The sequence below is a fragment of the Chrysochloris asiatica genome, unplaced genomic scaffold (genome assembly GCF_000296735.1).
Source record: "Chrysochloris asiatica unplaced genomic scaffold, ChrAsi1.0 scaffold00069, whole genome shotgun sequence".
Taxonomy (NCBI): Eukaryota; Metazoa; Chordata; class Mammalia; order Afrosoricida; family Chrysochloridae; genus Chrysochloris; species Chrysochloris asiatica.
Genome location: NW_006408587.1, coordinates 9,966,852 through 9,986,668, shown reverse-complemented (window position 1 = coordinate 9,986,668; position 19,817 = coordinate 9,966,852).

Genomic DNA, 19,817 nt, shown 5'->3' with positions numbered 1-19,817 from the left:
ACCCTGTACAGGGTTTCCGAGGCTGTAAATCTTTACAGGAGCAGAAATCCTCATCTTTCTCCTGCGGAGCTGCTGGTAGTTTTGAACTGCTGACATTAAGATTCACAGCCCAATTCATAACCATTACGCTACCAGAGATACAATAGGATGAGTGTAAAGCTGATGTTCTCCCCTGTAAACTATCACTCAATTCACAATAAAAACTTTAAAAAACAAAACACAGCAGCAAAAAAACTAGAGTGTGTATGTTTTCTTGTTGTATAATCCTTTGACGGAATGATTCTACATCAAGGAATTTATTGCACAGATATACCTGCACCTGTGCTCAAAGACGCATTTACAAGCTGCTTTTTGCAGTGTGGTGTATAAAAGCATAAGCTAGAAACACCTTCCCTTTCGCCCCCCCATTGCTCAACTTTCAGCCAAATAATTTACAGGCCTGTAAGAGACTGCAAAGCCGTTTGAACTGCAAGGTCGGTGGTTCAAGCTCACCAGCTGCTCCTTGGAAACCCTATACAGGGTTGCTGTGGGTCAGAACCAACTCGACGGCACTTAACAACAACAACAAGGTATGCACTCCTTAGAACAATCAACCATAGGAGATCAAAAGTGCAGCATTTATCTGAGAATAAAGCTCAGAAAGCACGAAGGGATAGAAAATAGAAAAGAAGGATGAAAGGAAACTGTAAACACAAGGAGGAAATGGGAAGAGTGCTGTTACATTGTGGGGATTTCAGTGAAGGTCAGGAAACAAAATGTGTATGAACTATTGAATGGGAATCCAATTTGCTCTGTAAACTTTCACATAATTCACAATTAAAAGGTTTTTGTTTATTTGTTTGTTTTTTAAGGAAGCACTTTAAATGTCCACCAATAGAGTATGGATTGAATAAATTATGTATCATCCATGCTAAGGAAAGCTATGTAGCCATTAAAAAGAATGAAGTAGCTGTTTATTTCCTAATGTAGAATGATTTCCAAGATACATTGCTATTGTTGTTGTTTAGTGCCATCCAATCAGTTCCAACCCATAGCTACTCTGTATAGGGTTTCCAAGGAGCAGCTGGTGAGCTTGAACCACTGACCTTGCCATTCAAACCTACTTTGCAATCCAGCACATTAACCCACAGCGCCACACTGGGACTCCCTAGTCATGTATAAAACAGTACTTGTAGTATTCTTCTATTTGTGAAGGAATCAGTATGAATACACATGTAAACATGCATATACACTTACCCCCCACACAAATAACTCTTAGAATCTCTGTAGAATCTCTGGGAAGATACACAAGAAACTATTAATAGTATTGAAAGGAAATTGTCAAGATTGTTTCTTGGGAGAGGAACCAATTATCTAGGTTTCTTTTTATTCCATATTTAATTTTTTAACACATGCATATATTGCATTATTTATTTATTTTTTTAAAAACTTTTTATTTTGAATTGAGTGAAAGTTTACAGACAAAATCATTAGCTTTTCATTCAACAAACTGTACACTTTGTTTCAACTCCATGACAGCAATACATTCCCTACAATAACAACCATCTTATTTCCTCCCTGTGGCACCCCATTTACATCTTATATTTCACAAATGAACAAAGCAAAGATATTTGATGTACGCATACAAACCAAAAAAATATATGTTCATTTAAATGTTCAAAAAGCACTTTCTGTAAGCCAACCTCCTGCCCACAGGCACACAGACTTATTCAGACCATGTGACTAGAGCCTGCAGCTGCTCTGTCTCTCGACACCTTTGCCAGCGTCTCTGCTGTCGCTGTTTTTCTAGGTAGGGATCTGACACTCCACTCATGCATATATTACTTTTAAAAACCTAGTTAAGAATCCCGTGCCCCATCTAGGGCCTTCTGGGGGGAGACATTCCCATTTCAAAGGACAAACAGACCAGTCTGGAGCAGCTGGAGGAAGATAGGATGCTTCTTGAAAGAAAGACAAGCAGGAAAATTAAAAATCAAGGACAGAAACGGCAGTCTGATAGGATACTACAAGGACAAGTAAATTGTTCACTGGAGAGCCATCAAGGCAAGCAATCAAATCCCTTCAGGACAACCCCCCCTCCAAGACTGAATCTCAGATGGATCACATGAGGAACCATGTTAGCTTGCTGGCAACCACGTTGGTCTACATGTGAGTGGAAGTGGGGAAAAGCCAGCAACGAAGATATGGGCTAAGTTTGACTACATTCTATAGACCCGTGTCGACCTGGAGACGAGAGAGAGGAAAGGAAGGGCTGGTTGGTCCGAATTATGGTGAGACCTGGGGTCTCCTGAGCCCATGGACAAGGACATAGCCATGGAAAGCTAGAGCTGAGCATGAAGCATCCAGCTGATATGAAGCAAGAAGAGATGCACAAGAACATCCAAGCTTGCAGATAGTACCTCTTTGACCTAGCTTCAATGGCTTGATGATCACTACTCGACTGGAAGAAGAAAAAAGAAAAAAAAAAATTGGATAAAGGAAATGAGTATAAATTTGATGAACTTGACCTATACTTATTGATGTTGTTGTTAAGTGCTGTCAAGTCGGTCCTGACCCATAGCGACCCTATACAGGGTTTCCAAGGCTATAAATCTTTACAGGAACAGAAAACCTCATCTTTCTTCCACAGAGTGGCTGGTAGTTTGAAACTGCTGACCTTAAAATTCACAGCCCGATTCGTAACCACTAGGCTTCCAGCGTGACTGTAAATACCAGCTGAGAGGGAAGGAGTCTTCAACCTATCCCCTCTGTACACGGGGTTGATAGGGACAGGCAACTTAGACATTGGCTACTTAAAATGAGGGTGCTATAAAGGCACGGAGTGACTGGCTTACAAGTTTTCAACAGGGAATTTGATTTCAGAGTATGCAGGAGAAGGTAGAATCCCCATTGAATAGTTTTCATCTTTTCTAGACAGGTCTGATGAAAGGAGATTGGGATAAGATTCTTATGATTCACTGGTGAGTAATTGTTATCATGACTAATTGTGATCGTCACGACTGTAAAGGTAGAAGTTTTTGTAACATAAAGGGGGAAGTAGTTAATCTTACATTCCAGGAACACAGACCCTAGGACCATCAAGGGAGAAGAGCATGAGCAGAATGTGGGAGCCCATTCAGAGAAGCAGGGACACCAGAGATGGAGGCAGAGATGAAGACATGGAGAAATAGAGCAGCTGAAGACTTTAGAATCATGGAAAGAGAAAGGTTGTATGCTGGCAGCCAGGTGGTAGGTTTGAAGAATGTGCCCTTTGGTTGTTTGTATTATTATATATTTTTGAGTGTATTTGTGTACATTCCCCCTCCGCCCCCCGCAAAAAAAACACACACAAAACAAAACAGAGGGACTAGAAGCAAATACTGTTGAATGATGATGCACGGAGGGGATTGTAATTATTGCAGTGAAACAATAAGTATAAAACCAATGTTCTCCCATGTAAACTATCACTCAATTTACAATAAAACTTTAAAATAAAATTTAAAAAACTTTGTTGATTTTTAAATTTGTTATTAGTGTGCTGCTGTTGCACTGTCGAGTCAGTCCTGTCTCATAGTCACCCTGTATAGGGATTTCTGAAGTTGTAAATCTTTATAGGAACAGAATGCCTCATCTTTCTCTCACAGAGTGACTGGGAGAAGGAAGTGGTGGAGTGAAGTTCTGACCTCAGGGTTAGCAGCCCAACACATAACCTACTATACCACCAGGGCTCCTATATTACTTTGTGTAGTAACTATATGATATAAAGAAAAAGAAAAATCACTTATAATCCCAGCTTTCAAATGTATTATTGTGTTTTGATGTATATCCTTTTAGTCTTTCTTCTATTGTTGTTGTTAAGTGCTGTCAAGTCTGTCTGACTCATAGTGACCCTGTATGGGGCTTCCAAAGATTGACTGGTGGGTTTGAACCCTTAACCTTGCAGTCCAGTGCATTAACCTGCAGTACCACACCAGAACTCCATCCTTCTATTAGAGGACATGATTTTTTTCTTACAAATGGGATCATGCTGTGCATAATTATATAAACTTAAGTTTCTATTCAGTATTTTCCTACATTGTTGATTGTTTTTTTCAAAATATCATTTGTAATGGTTATAGAGTTTTACATTATATAAACATACAATCATTTATTTAATCTTGGTGGCCATTGAGATCGCTATTTAACTATTTAACTACTGTGAATAATGCTGCTAGAGACCTGTGAATAGCTTTGTTCATATTTCTCTAATTAGAATTTCCTCAAGACAATTTATGTTTTAGATGTGGATTTTCTGGTCAAAGGAAATGGGTACTTTTTTGAATTCTAATAATGAAATATTAAATCGCCTTCCCTACAGTTGTGGAGTCCTGGTGTAGCGCTCTGGGTTAATGCACTGGACTGCAAAGTCGGTTTGAACGGCAAGGTTAGTGATTCAAGCTCACCAGCTGTTCCTTGGAAACCCTATACAGAGTCACTATGGTTCAGAACCGACTCGACGGCACTTAACAACAACAACAACAACAGTTTGTATCATTTTACAGTACCATTAGCAATACAAGTATGTCCTTAACCAGTACTGAATACAATAGGCATTCTTGCATTTAACATTTTCAAGTTTATATTCCATAGGAGCTACCCAGAAGGCCCTTGGCAATTTGTAAGAGACAGGGCTGGAGGTCTGTCAGGCCTGGTTTGAGGTCATCCTTTAGGAGGCCATGAGTCTGGCTGAGGGTCAAGTTCAGTGCGTGAGCTGACTCCACACTGCAGTGTGGCCAATGCTCATCACTGCCTCCATCTACTTGCAGTTTTACTGGGCAGCAGCAACCATTAGCACCCATCATCCCTGAATCATTACAAATTCAAGTAAACTCACAGCTTGCTTTATTTCACTAATGAGGTCATTATGTATTGTCAAATTTATTCAGTGGTAAAATTTTAGTCAAATGTTTACAGACAAGGATCTGAAAGATGTATTTGAATTTCTGAGGTATTCTTTAGATCATTTTCTGAAGGAAGTTTTATGCTATACTGATATTTCACAATATGGGAATGTACAGATTCTGGAGACATATTCTTCACAGATGTCAAAGGTCTTCTGTTATTCCAAGTGAAATGGGATTTCAGTATGATTGCTCGTAGCATACACAGAACCCATGCAGTGAGTAAGTGCTTCTGACTTCCCCATTCTGTCTGTTTCCACATGATCTGGATGCATTTGTGACCTTTATGAACAGGGTTCCAATTAGCCTGATAAATGCACAATCGAAGGATCTGAAAGTTCCATGTTCCAGTACTGGTCATCCTTGACTAGGTCGTTGTCCTCAGACAAATTACTTCTAGGGCTTTCAAGTTCCTCTTCTTTCAAAAAGAAGTGTGTCCTCAAATAGTGATTCTCAATCTGGGTTTCCAGAACTCCACTGGTATACCAAGAGGTAGACATAGTATTTACAAACTGAAGTATTTCTAATATTTTAAAAATCCTCATGAAAATGTTGTCATTCATAGGATTTTCAATGACTGCTTTTCAGAAGCAGATCGCCCAGTCTTTCTTCCCTAATCCATCGTAGTCAGAAATGCTGCCGAAGCCTGTCCACCATGGGTGACCCTGCTAGTAGTTGAAATACCAGTGGCATAGCTTCCAGCATGATGTTGTTGTTGAGTGCCGTCGAGTCGATTGTGACCCCATAGCGACCCTGTATAGGGTTTCCAAGGAGCAGCTGGTGAGCTTGAACTGCCAAACTTGCAGTTCAAATGGCTTTGCAGTCTGGCGCATTAACCCACAGCACCACACCAGGACTGGTAACAGGCAAATCACCACAATATGACAAAGAGACAGACAGATGGGTAAGCTCTTAACGAGATGGACACAATGACCACAACAGTCATAGAGATGTGGCCAGACCAGGCAACATTTCACTCTGCTAGTAGCGTAGTGGTTATGAATCGGGCTGCGAAAGGTCAGCAGTTCAAAACTACCAGTCGCTTCGCGGGAGAAAGATGAGGTGTTCTGCTCCGGTAAAGATTAACAGCCTCGGAAACCCTGTGCAGGGTCGCTATGAGTCGGAACCGACTCCACGGCACATAACAACAACAACAACATACGTAAGGGTAGGAGCTCTGGTAGAGTAGTGGTTTTGGGCTGCGAACCTCAAGGTCAGCAGTTTGAAACTACCAGCTGTTCAGTAGGAGAAAGATGAGGCTTTCTGCTTCCGTAAAGATTTATAGCCTCGGAAACTGTACAGGGTCACTATGAGTCGTTTCCTATTCCACGGCACATAACCACCACCACCATACGTAAGGGTGCCATGAGTCAGAGCTGGCTGGATGACAATACCAATAACAATGGAAATGTAGATTTTTGTTTTCTTGTAAAAAGTTTTCTAGCATAACAACGGGGCCCTTATCGTGATAATGCAGAAACAATGCAGTATTTTATTTGATCTTCTATAAGCTTTGTACTATTGCCCCCCTGGTTTATAAATGAGGAATCTGAAGCACAGAGAACTAAGGAATTTGCGCAAGGTTGCACAGCTAGTTAGTGGAGGAGGGAAGATTCAAACCCACGTTATGTGACTCCAGAATCTATCACTACACTACCTAGTGCTAACTCGAATGATCTCAGACTCACTAGAAGTTTTGATTTGGAGTAATATTTCTTCCATGAAAATGAAAAAATGAGGTATTATGTAATTTATTTTGCTTGTTTGGAAAAATCTTTTTTAGAACCTCATGCTTATAGAAAGGAAGCACTTTCAAAGATCACGAAAAGAATGTAAATGTTTTACCAACATTGGATTAGATAATATCCAAGTCCCCTTCTAGTTCTAACGTCCTGTGAAATTGAGGAGGAAATACAGCTATTAAAGAAAAAACATATCTATGAAACATTAATATTCCAGAGCAGTACGATAATATTCCAAGGTAATCAAAACACTCTTTGTTTATTAAATGGTACAAACAACTTTAATTTTAAAAGTTGATAACCAAATGAGATTTAGTGCACTTGACTATTAAGAAATATTGAAATCAAAAGGAGCTTAGAAATGCAATTTTAGGTTGGTTTTTAATCCATTTGTACTGTGCTAGAGAATAATCACATGGCGTTCTTACAGAGAGCCTATCAAAATATCTAAACTGTTTTATAACCATTCTCTTCATTCACTGTAGCAATCCTGCAAATTTCGTAACCAGGATGGATGGAATCAGCTTTGATTATTTAATATCAAGAATGCAAAGAATGAGGGCAAGGCAAAGTCTGTCTTATTTACCTCTGTGTCAGCCATTTTTAGCTAATCCTGGCGCATTGTAGAAGCAGAGTAAACATTCATTGAATGAATGAAAAAAATCCATCAAGGTGTTACTGAAACCCAGCAAAAATTTTCTATTCAGCCACCCTCTTCACCTTTTAATATAACCATAATATAATGGAATGGAATGCAAATGCAATTAATCTGAAATAGTCACCTGAGATCACACACTTTAATTGCAGCTGAGGCAAAAGTTTTTAAAACTCTGTGGCAACAGAAGCTGTAATTCTACCATTGTATTCCAATTTTTGCTTTGTTGTTGTTGTTGTTAAGTGCCGTCAAGTCAGTTCCAACCCATAGCAACCCTGTATAGGGTTTCCAAGGAGCAGCTGGTGAGTTTGAACCGCCAATCTTGCGGCTCAAACCGATTTTGCAGACCAGCACATTAACCCACAGCACCACACCAGGACTCCAATTTTGGCTTTACTTTTCATCTCTTCTAATCAAACTAGTCCTGTTCAGAGTGTGATTACATTTGACCCCTAGCATGATCCTGACTCTTATCCTGACCTTCTCGGTGAATTCGTCCCAGATTTGGAGTTGTGACCTGAGTTAATTGTTTTTCATTGTCTTTTGCCCACGTGAATGACTTGTGATAAGCCTGACTTCTTTGAACATTGGAAGCTGACCCACCCTCAGTGTCATTGTGCAATAGGGAAGCTGTTTACTGAGCAGGCCTCCACAAAAAAAGGGCAAAACATGTACTGTATATTCAACATGGTGAGTCAGATTCCTTGCTTCTTGCTCAAGAAGAATTATATCTTAAACAAGTGATGAACTGCACACAAATAGGTCAGACACTTTTGGGGTGATTAATAAGTTTCACTTCTGGTAATAATATGACTGGAGGACTGGGTGAGGGGTTTGGGAGGGTAGGAAATGCGGATTTTTAAAAAATGTTCATTTTCTGTTGTTCAGTGCCATTGAGTCAATTCTGACCCATAGCGACCCTGTATAGGGTTTCCCAGGAGCAGCCGGTAAGCTTGAACTGCCAACCTTGCAGTTCAAACGGATTTGCAGTATGGCACATTAACCTACAGCACCACACCAGAACTCTTTAATGCTCATAAATAACTATTATTCAAGGCAGAGTATAGTCAGAACACTCTGGGTAACCACCAGATGGAGAAATTAGTTTTAACTAAAGAACTCAGACATTTCATGTGAGAAAGGTAGGAAATAAGGACTAGAAATCTTTTGCAGACATTTATTGAGTTCTGTGCTGCTGTAGGTTAATGCACTGGACTGCATAATAAATTTGATCCACAAGGTTGGCAGTTCAAGATCACCAGCTGCTCCTCAGAAGCCCTATATAGGGTTGATATGGGTCGGAACTGAATCAATGGCACTACAACTGTTTGTCCTGGAAGCCTGGTGTGGCACTGTGGGTTAATGTGCTGGACTGCAAAATTGGTTTGAATCTTAAGGCTGGCAGTTCAAACTCACCAGTAGCTCCTGGGAAATCCTATATAGGGTCTCTATGGGCCGAAACTTACTCAATGACTCTTAACAACAGCAACAATTGTTTGCCAAAGGAGCCCTGGTAGAGTGGTGGGTTGCAAGTTGGGCTACTAACCACAAGGTCAGCAGTTTGAATCTACCAAATGTTCCTCAGGAGGAAGGTGAGGCTTTCTGCTACTGTAAAATTTACAGTTTTGGAAACCTGTCACAGTGAGTTGGAACCTACTCGACACCACATGACCATCACTACCATCACTGTTGCCAGGCACTAAGGAATGCCATGGTTCTGTAGGATAACTACTGGATTGTTAACCACAAGGTTGGTGGTTTAAATACACCAGCTGCTCCATGGGAGTCCTAGTTTAAAGAGGTGCATTTGTGCTCATGGAAAATATCTCAACCTTGTAGGAAAGAGAAACTTATAAAAAGAAAATCTCAACACACCAAATGCTTTTCCAGAAAAAGGATAAAGTCACTGGAGAACAAAGACTAGAGCAGCTCATTGTGCCTGGAGAACCCTGTGAAGACTTCAAAAAGAGGGGTCAATAAGAATTTGTGAGAGAGCTGGCATTTGATCATCTGCAGGGAAGCAAGCACTGTGCTCTGAGGACCCTTACATGTCTTGTTCCCTTGATTCGTACAATAATCCTATGAGACGCTTATCATTCTCCACTTTACAGATGGGAAAACTATAGCACAGATAGTTCCACAAACCTCAAAGTTGCCTAAACGCATATAGGTAGTAAGCAAAGAAGCAATGGGAATTGAACTCAGGTCTCTGCTGGCTAACTCCAACTACCCAAAAGGAAACGGAAGATAGCTAGAAGAAAAAAGTTATTTGTTCTAAAGCTTGATCACAAACGCGCAAGCAGGAAAGCCTACCTCTCTTTGGGAGATGACACATCTGCCTGTAGGTACAAACAGTTCAGCGTTTGACTGCTAACAGAAAGGTTGGTTTTCTGAACCTATCTAGCTGTTCAGCCAAGACAAAGGCCTGGTCTTCTTCTGTAAAGATTAAAAACAAAGCCAAGCCGAACAAAAACCCGTGGCTCCACCAGGGCTCCTCTGTAGAGGTTTTATCCAAAAAAAGACCATTTTGTCTGTGGGCCATGATGAAAATCACTGATCCTATTCCAAGTGTGATAGGGAGCCAGAATACTTAGAAAATATAAAGAAGACAATATAAAATAACCCCTTAAACTTAAATGAGTTCATAATTACTGATAATATTTCATTGTTTGTCCTTTCCACTTTTTTCCATGTGTATAAATAAGGTGAGTCAATATATTTTATTCTTTAAAATCTTTGACCATGATATAGAAAGAGTTTTGTATTCTATTTTAATATAATTTCCTACAGAAAAATTGCAAGAATAGTACAAAAAACTGTCATACATCAGGATAGATCACAAAGTATTACTACTAGGGTTCTGGTTCATGCATGCACAGGTTTATTCCATACAAAATAGATGTAAACATATCTCTGGGATACATGGGTGTGTGCTGCTGGGAGTCCTGGTGAGATGCTATGCATTAATGTGCCGGACAGCAAGGTGGGTTTGAACCGCAAGGTCGGCGGTTCAAGCTCACCGGTTGCTTCTCAGAAACCCTATTGTGAATTGCTATGGGTGGGAACCCACTTGATAGCACTTCAGGAATAACAACAACAATGGCAAGGTCTCTCAGTAATACACTTGCCTTACTTATTGTTGTTGTTGGTTGGTAAGTGCCGTCAAGTCAATTCCGACACATAGCGACCCTGTATTGGGTTTCCAAGGAGTGGCTGGTGAACTTGAACTACCGACCTTGCAGTTCAGATGACTTTGCATTCTGATGCATTAGCCCACAGCGCCACACTAGGAACTCCTGATAAAATATACATAGTTTTCAAATGGCATATGAGTTTTCTAGTAAGGCAAAGAACACCCTTATTAGGGTGCCTTTAAAAAAAAAAAAAAGGTCCTATCAAAACACTGGCTTCCTAGGGGACCTGCTGGCACAGCTAAATTCAAGGTAAAGAGGGGTCAGCACAGAAAGGTATGGTGACTATTTTGGGAGTATTCCAAAGGGGTAATCTTGATAGATTTTCTCAAAGGACACAGGACAAAGTTGTTGGTGTTGTTAGGTGCCATCAAGTCAGTACCGACCCATAGTGACCTTATACACAGCAGAATGAAACACTGCCCAATTCTGGGCCAACATCATTACTGTTGCCACACTTGAGTCCATTGATGCTGCTACTTGGCCAATCCATCTCGTTGGGGGATCTTTCTCTTTTCCTCTGACCCTCCACCTTACCAAACATGATATCCTTCTCCAGCGACTTGTCCCTCATGACAGTATGTCCGAAGTATGAGAAATGAAGTTTGGCCATCCTGGCCTCCAAAGACACTCTGGCTGCACTTCTTCCAACACAGATCTGTTTGTTCTTTTGACAGCCCATGGTACTTTCAATATTCTCTTCCAACACCATAACTCAAAAGTATCAATTCTTCTATGGTCTTCCTTATTCACTGTACAGCTTTCGCACGCATATGAGGTTATTGAAAATACCATGGCTTGGGGCAAGCACACCTTAGTCCTCATCTTTTCTCTTCAACTGACATCTTTTCTCTTCAACACTTTAAAAAGGTCTTGTGCAGCAGATTCGCCTAATGCAATACATCATTTGATCTCTTGACTGCTGCTTCCTAGAGTGTTGATAGTTGATACAAGAAGAATGAAGTGCTTGACAACTTCAATCTTTTCTCCATTGATAAGAATGTTGTTTATTGGTCCTGTGGTGAGGATCTTTGTTTTCTTTACATTGAGATGTAACCCATAGTGAAGGCTGTGCTCTTTGATCTTCATCAGTAAATGTTTTAAGTCCTCTTCACTTTTCAGCAAGCAAGTTTGTATCATCTGCATATCGCAAGTTGTTTAATGAGTCTTCCTCCAATTCTTATGCCACGTTTTTCTTCCTATAACCCAGCTTCTTGAATTATTTGCTCAGCATACAGGTTGAATAAGTATGGTGAAAGAATACAACCTTGTCGCACACCTTTTTAAATTTTAAACCATTCAGTGTTCCCATGTTCTGTTTGAACAACTGCTTCTTGGTCCAGGTACAGATTCCTCATGAGCACAATCAAGTGTACAGGAATACTCATACTTCTCAGTGTTATCCATCCTTGTCTCTTGGTCCAGGTACAGATTCCTCATGAGCGCAATTAAGTGTTCTGGAATACTCATACTTCTCAATGTTGTCCATAGCTTGTCATGATCCACACAATCAAAAGCATTTGCATAGTCAATAAAGCACAGGTCTTTCTGATATTTCCTGCTTTCAGCCAAGGTCCATCGGACATCAGCAATGATGTACCTCATTCCACGGCCTCTTATGAATCCGGCTTGAAGCTCTGGAAGTTCTCTTTCAATGTATGATTGTAGCCGTTTCTGTATTGCCTTTAGTAAAATTTTACTTGCATGCGATATGAAAGAGATTGTCCGATGATTTCCGCATTCCGTTGGGTCACCTCTCTTTGGAATGGGCACAAATATGGATCTCTTCCAATCAGTTGGCCAGATAGTTGTCTTCCAAATTTCTTGGAAGAGGTGAGTGAGTGCCCCCGTGCCACCTCACTTTCTTGAAAGATTTCAACTTTTGTTCCATCAATTCCTGGTGTCTTCTTCTTTGCCAATTCCTTCAATGCACCTTGGACTTCCTCCTTCAGGATCATTGGCTCTTGATCATGTGCTACCTCTTGAAACGGTTGAACATTAACCATTTCCTTTTGGTACAGTGACTCTGTGTATTCCTTCCATCTTCTCTTGATGCTTTCTGCATCATTCAATAATTTGCGCAGAGAATCTTTCAATAACGAAAGTTGAGGCTTGAATTTTTTCTTCAGTTCCCCCAGCTTGAGAAATGCTGAGCGTGTTCTTCCCTTTTGGTTTCCTGATTCCAGATCTTTGTACATTTTGTTGTAATATAGGACAATGTTGTTGTTAAGTGCTGTTGAGTAGGTTCCAACCCATAGTGACCCTGTATAGAGTTTCCAAGAAACAGTTGGTGAGCTTGAACCACTGATGTTGCAGTTCAAACGTCTTTGCAGTATGACGCATTAGCCCACAGTGCCACAATAATGGGAGCTTATTATGAAAAAGTTTTAAGAAAATTGAAAACTGTACCAATGAGGAAAAAACCAGGAAAGTTGTTTTAGTGAATTTTCCCCCCATCACAACAATGCGCTTGCTCATTCTTCAAGGGTAGCAAGTGTTGTGCTGTGATAATTTCATGGGAAACCATACCCCATCCACCATACTACTCTTTTACGGTTCTCTAATTGAAAGAACATTTTAAAGGAACGAGATTTGATTTCCCCGAGGATGCCAAAGCTGCTGTTTTGATGTAGTATAAATCAGAGCACACAGAGTTCTGTGGGGAAGAGGTAGAGAGATGGAAACAGCGCCTTCAGTAGAGTGTAAACCTAGATGGAAGATATGCCAAGGTTAATAGCTTCATATTTTGGTATTTTTGTTTACTTAAAGTTTTTATGGTTTTATAGAAAAGTCACATTTTTAAAATTTACCCTCCTATTCTTTAATCAACTCCACGGCACACAACAACAACAACAACAACAACAACATTCTTTAGGAATCGTGTTGTGGTGCTGTGGGTTAAGAAACTGGACTGTGAAGTCAGTTTGAACCGCAAGATCGGCAGTTCAAGCTCACCAGCTACTCCTAGGAAACCATACATAAGTTCACTATGGGTCAGAAGGGACTCAACAGCACTTAAACAAAAACAGCAACAAAGCTCTTCATCCAGAATCCTGGTGTGGTGCTGGAGGATAATGCATTGAACCACAGTCATTTGAACCTCAAAATTGGCAGTTCAAATTCATCAGCTGCTCCTTGAAAACCCTATACAGACAGGGTTGATATGGGTTGGAACCAACTCAAAGGCACTTAACAATAGCAACAACCATTCTTTATCCAGATTCATCCTATTTTGCTTCATCTTTTTCATCATTCTATCTCTCTTTATGGGGATTCCTGGGGTGGCGCTGTAGGTTAAAGCATCAGACTGCAAGTCATTTGAACTGCACGGTCAGTGGTTCAAGGTCACCAGCTGCTCCTTGGAGACCCTATACAGGATTGCTATGGGTCAGAATCGACTCAATGCCACTTAACAACAACAACAAAATATCTTTTTTAAAAAAATAAACCATTTGAGACTAAGTTGGCGACATCAGTGTGTATTTCCAAAGGATGCTATTCATTCTCTTATAGAACCAAAGTATAATGATCAAAGTCAGGAAATTGAATAATGATGCAATTCAAAGTCCATAAACTTTATTGAAATTTCATCAGTGTCTTTTATAGACTTTTTTCTTGGCCCAGGATCAAATCCAGGATCCCACATTGCATTTAATTTCCATGTCTTTTTAATATTCTTTAATTTGGAACCATTCTTCCATGTTGTGCGTGTTTCTTGACTTTGACATTTTTGAAGCTTATATACCAGTTCTTTTATACAATGTCCCTCCATTGATGTACCGCAGAAAGGGGTATATCCTTTTATACAATGTCCTTCCATTGAAATACCACAGAAAGGGGTATATCCTTTTGAGTGCATCTTACCAAGAGACCCATGATTTTGGTTTGCTAACTTTGATCACTTTGTTAAATTAAATCTTCCAGGGTTCTCTACTATAACGTTACCAGTTTTTCTTTTATAATTAAGAAGTAATTTGTGATGAGATGCTGAGATTATATAAATATCCCGTTCCTCATTAAACCATCACACTAGTTTTAACACCCACCGATGATTTTCTGTCTGTAAACCATTCCTTCTGTATTTGTTAGTTGCATTTTACTGAAAGAAGCATTTTTTTATTTGCTTATCTTAATATTTATTTACTCATTTATTTACATCAGTATGGCCACAAAGACGTTTTTATTTATAGGCTACAAGTCAGAACTGACACGAGGGCACTTAACAAAAACAACAACCCATTATAAGTTATAACCAACAGGAGTTCTGATGTGGAGCTACAGGTTAATGCACTGAACCTAAAGATCAGTGGTTCAAACTCACCAGCTGCTCCTAGAAATCCCTGTACAGGGTCACTGTGAGTTGGAACCAACTGAAGAACACTTAACAACAATAGCAACAGCCATTTGCAGTTCAAAATGACTTTTTAGTCTAGTGTATTAACCCCACAGTGTCATGCCAAGACTCCAAATATAGCATAAAAGAGGTTTATTAAATAAAGAATACTTGCAGGGGAGATGTGCCGTAGGCAGCAGCATCTAGCTGCACTCATAATCTGAGGTGTATTGCTGTTGTTGTTGTTAGGTGCCACCAAGTCGGTGCTGACTCATAGTGACCCTATGCACAACAGAACAAAACACTGCCCAATCCTGGACCAACCTCACAATTGTTGGCACACTTGAGTCCATCGATGCTGCCACTTGGCCAATCCATCTTGTTGGGGGTCTTCTTCTTTTTCTCTGACCCTCCACCTTACCAAACATGATATCCTTCTCCAGTAACGAGTCCCTCCTGACAATATGTCCAATGTATGAGAAACAAAGTTTGGCCATCCTGACCTCCAAGGAACACTCTGGCTGCTCGTCTTCCAACACAAATCTGTTTGTTCTTTTGGCAGCCCATGGTACTTTCAATATTCTCCTCCAACATCATAACTCAAAAGCATCAATTCTTCTACAGTCTTCCATCATCACCATATTAAATATAAATGTTATTGTTGCTGAGTGTCATCAAGTCTGTTCCGACCCATAGCGACCTTGTATAGTGTTTCCAAGGAGTGCCTGGTGAGCTTGAACTGCTGACCTTGCAGTTCAAACTGACTTTTCAGTCCAGCGCATTAATCCACAGTGCCACACCAGGATACCTAAATATAAATAGACATACATATTTCATGTATTGATGAAAAGCAAGGCTCCAAGAATTGACGAAGCAACAATTGAAATGTTTCCACAAACTGATGCAGCACTGGAGGCATGTACTCGTCTATACCAAGAAATTTGGAAGACAGCTATCTGATTAACCAATTGAAAGACATCATATTTGTGCCAATTACAAAGAAAGATGACACAACACAGAACGTGAAAATAATTTAACAGTATCATTAATATCACATACAAGCAAAATTTTGCTAAAGATAATTTAAAAACAGTTGCAGCAGAATATTGACAAAGAACTGCTAGAAATTCAAGCTAGATTCAAAAGAGAGCTATCAGTGCTGACATCAGATGGATCTTGACTGAAATCAGAGAATACCAGAAAGATGTTTACTTGTGCTTTATTGACTATGCAAAGCATTCTGCTCTGTGGATCATAGCAAACTATGGGTAGCATTACAAAGAATGGGCATCCCAGAACACTTAGTTGTGCTCATGAGAACCTGTACATACCAAGAGATAGCTGTTCAAATAGAACAAGGGGATATGGAATGGATTGAAATCAGGCAAGTTGTGTGCCAGGGTTGTACCTTTCCACCATGCTTATTCAATATATATAATGAGCAAACACTCCAAGAAGCTGGAGTATCTGAAGAAGAACATTGCATCAGAAGTGGCAGAAAGACCCATAAACATCCTGCGATATACAGATGACACAACCTTGCTTGCTGGAGTGAAAAGGACTTGAAATACTAATGAAGATCAAAGACTACAGCGTTCATTATGGATTGTACCTCAATGAAAAGAAAGCAAAAAAAAAAAAAAACGAAGAAAAAATTGAAGTTGTCAAAGATTTAATTTTGCTTGAACCCACAACTGGCACTCATGGAACTAGCAGTCAAGAAATCAAACAGTGTATTGCATTAGGCAAACTTGTTGCAGAAGACCTCTTTAAAGTGTTCAAGAGTACAAATGTCAGTTTGAAAACAGTGTGCCTTCCCCAAGCCATGGTGTTTTCAGTAGACTAATATGAATGTGAAAATTGGACAATGAATAAAGAAGATTGTAGAATATTTGATGCATTTGGATTGTGGTGTTGGAGAAGAATACTGAAAGTATCATGGAGAGCCAGAAGAGTAAACAAATCTATCCTGAAAGAAGTACAAGAATACTCCTTAGAAGCCAAAATGGCAAGACATTGTCTCTCCTACGTTGGACATGTTGTCAGGAGGTGGTGAAGTGGAGGGTCAGCCAAAAAGAGGAAGACCCCCAATGAGAAGGACTGAAGCAATGGCAGAATCAATGGGCTCAAATATACTGATTGTGAAGACGGTGCAGGATGGGGCAGTGTCTCCTTCAGTTGTGTAGAGAGTTTCTGTGAGTTAGAACCAACTCAACAGCACCTAAGAACAGAAACATACTACATAACATCCCAGTGGAATCTGTAGCAGCATCCCATAATCAAACACATTAATGTTTTGGCAGTGAAGCATATGCATATTCACATCAAATAGAAAAAAAAAAACAAAAACAACCCAATAGTTTTATGTCATTTCATATCTAGCTTTGCTGGCAAATAAAAATAAAATGTTTTCAATTTCCAACCTTTTGGATACCAGAATTTCAAACAACATATCTATCATCCTGAATTTGAACATATTTCATTTTCCAATGTTAAAACTGAAGTAAAAAAATCTGTCTATTGTAGTATTATAAGCCAAATGGCCCAGGTACATGTATCTGTGAATATATATGTGATCATATTATCACTAATATCTAATATTCACCATATCCAAAGACACATCTATTCAATTAGGATTCTAATATACTGCAGAATTCTCTATTTCTCAGATATTTTTGTATCCTTAACTTAATAATATATTCACAGTACCTTTTCCATTGCAAGTAATATATTTGTAGGTTCTGGGTATTAGGACATGAACATCTTTGTGTTATTGTTATTGTTGTTGTTAAGTGCCGTTGAGTCAATCCTGGCCCATAGCAACCCTGTGTAGGGTTTCCAGAGAGCAGCTGGTGAGCTTGAACCGCCAATCTTGCAGTTCAAACGCATTAACCCACAGTGCCACAGTCTGGCGCTTTAACCCACAGTGCCACACCAGGACTCCATTGTTGTTATTAAGGGCCATCAAATGGGTTCTAACTCATACTGACCTTCTATACAAGAGAACCACTGCCTGGCTCTGTACCGCCCTCACAACTGTGATGGTCAAGCCCATTGTTGAAGTCACTGTGTCAGCACATTTCACTGGGAGGGCGTCCCTTTTTTCTCTTTTCTGATCCTCTACTTTACCAAGCATTATGTCCTTTTCCAGGGACTGGTCCCTCCTGATAACTGGTCCCTCCAAAGTACGTAAAACAAAGTCTTGCCATCCTTGCATCAAAGGAGCATTCTGGCTCGACTTCTCCCAAGACAGATTTGTTTCTTCTTCTGGCAGTCCATGGTACTTTCGATATTCTTAGCCAACACCATAACTCAAATGTACCAATTCTTCTCCACTCTTCCTTATTCTTTGTCCAGCTTTCACATGTATAGGGGACACTGAAAATACTATGGCTTGGGTCAAAAACACCTTTGTCCTCAAAGTGACATCTTTTCTCTTTAACAGTTTAAAGAGGTCTTTTGCAGCAGATTGTTGATTGTGAGCCCAAGTAAAATGAAATTCTGACAGCTTCAATCTTATATTGGTTTATCCTGATGTTGTTTACTGGTCATTGTGAGGATTTTTGTTTCCTTTACTTTAAGTTGTGATCCATGCTGAAGTCTGTATTCTTTGATCTTCATCAGCAACTGCTTCAAGTTCTCTTCCCTTTCAGCAAGCAAAGTGTCAAATGCATATCACAGATGGTTAATGAGTCTTCCGACAATCCTGATGCCTCGTTCTTTTTCAAATAGTCCACCTTCTCGGATTATTTGCTCAGCATACAGATTCAATAAGGATAGTAAAAGGATACAACTCTTTAGTTTCAGAGTGTACTGGGGAAGGTAGAATCCCCACTGCATAGTTTTCATCTTGTCTAGAATGATCTGGTGAAAGGAGATGGCTATAAGATTCTTATGATTCAATAGTGAGTAATTGTTGTCATGACTAATTACGATTGTCACAACTGTAAAGGTAGACATTTTGTAACATGAAGAAAGGAGTAGTTATCTTACATTCCAGGAACAGAGGACCCTAGGACTGTCAAGGGAGAAGAACATAAGTGGAATAAGGGACCCTATCCAGAGAAGCAGCAATACCAGAGATGGAGGCAGAGATGAGGACATGGAAAGAGAGCAACGGAGAATTCTAGACTCGAGTAGACTCGATGAGAAAGGCTGTGTGCTGGTGGCCAGGAGGCCGGCTTGTAGAATGTGCCCTTTGGTTGTTTGCATGATTATATATTCCTGAGTGTTTTTGTGTACATCAAACCAAAAACAACAACAACAACAAAAAACCCCCAGAGGGATCAGAAACAAATACTGTTGAATGGTGATGCACAGAAGAGATTGTAATCATTGCAATGAAACAAAATACAATGAGATGAGTGCAAAACCGATATTCTCCAATGTAAACTATCACTCAATTCACAATAAATGCTTTAATAAACAAAACAAAAGTATACAACTCTGATGCACACCTTTCATGATTTTAAACCATGAAATATTCCTTTGTTCATATGAAAGGCTGCCTCATGTTCTTTGTACATGCTCCACATTAGCACAATTAAGTGTCCTGGAATTCCCATTCTTTGCAAAATTATTCATAGTTTGTTATGATCCATGTAGTCTAATGCCTTTATATAGCACAAGTAAACATCTTTCTGGTATTCTCTGCTTTCAGCCAAGGTACACCTGAGGTCAGCAATTATATTACTTTTGTAATCCCTCTTCTTAATCCAGCTTAAATTTCTGGCAAGTCCTTGTCCATGTACTGCTGAAACCATTTTTAAATTATCTTCAGCAAAGTTTTACTTGCTTGTGATATTGTTTGAAAAATTCCACATTCTTTTGGGTCACCTTTCTTTGGAATGGTCACAAATATGGGACTTCCCTGTAGGATACTGTTGTTGTTGTTAGGTACCATTTAGTCAGTACCAACCCATAGTGACCTTGTTGTTATGTTGTTATGTGCCTTGGAGTCAGTTCTGACTCATAGTG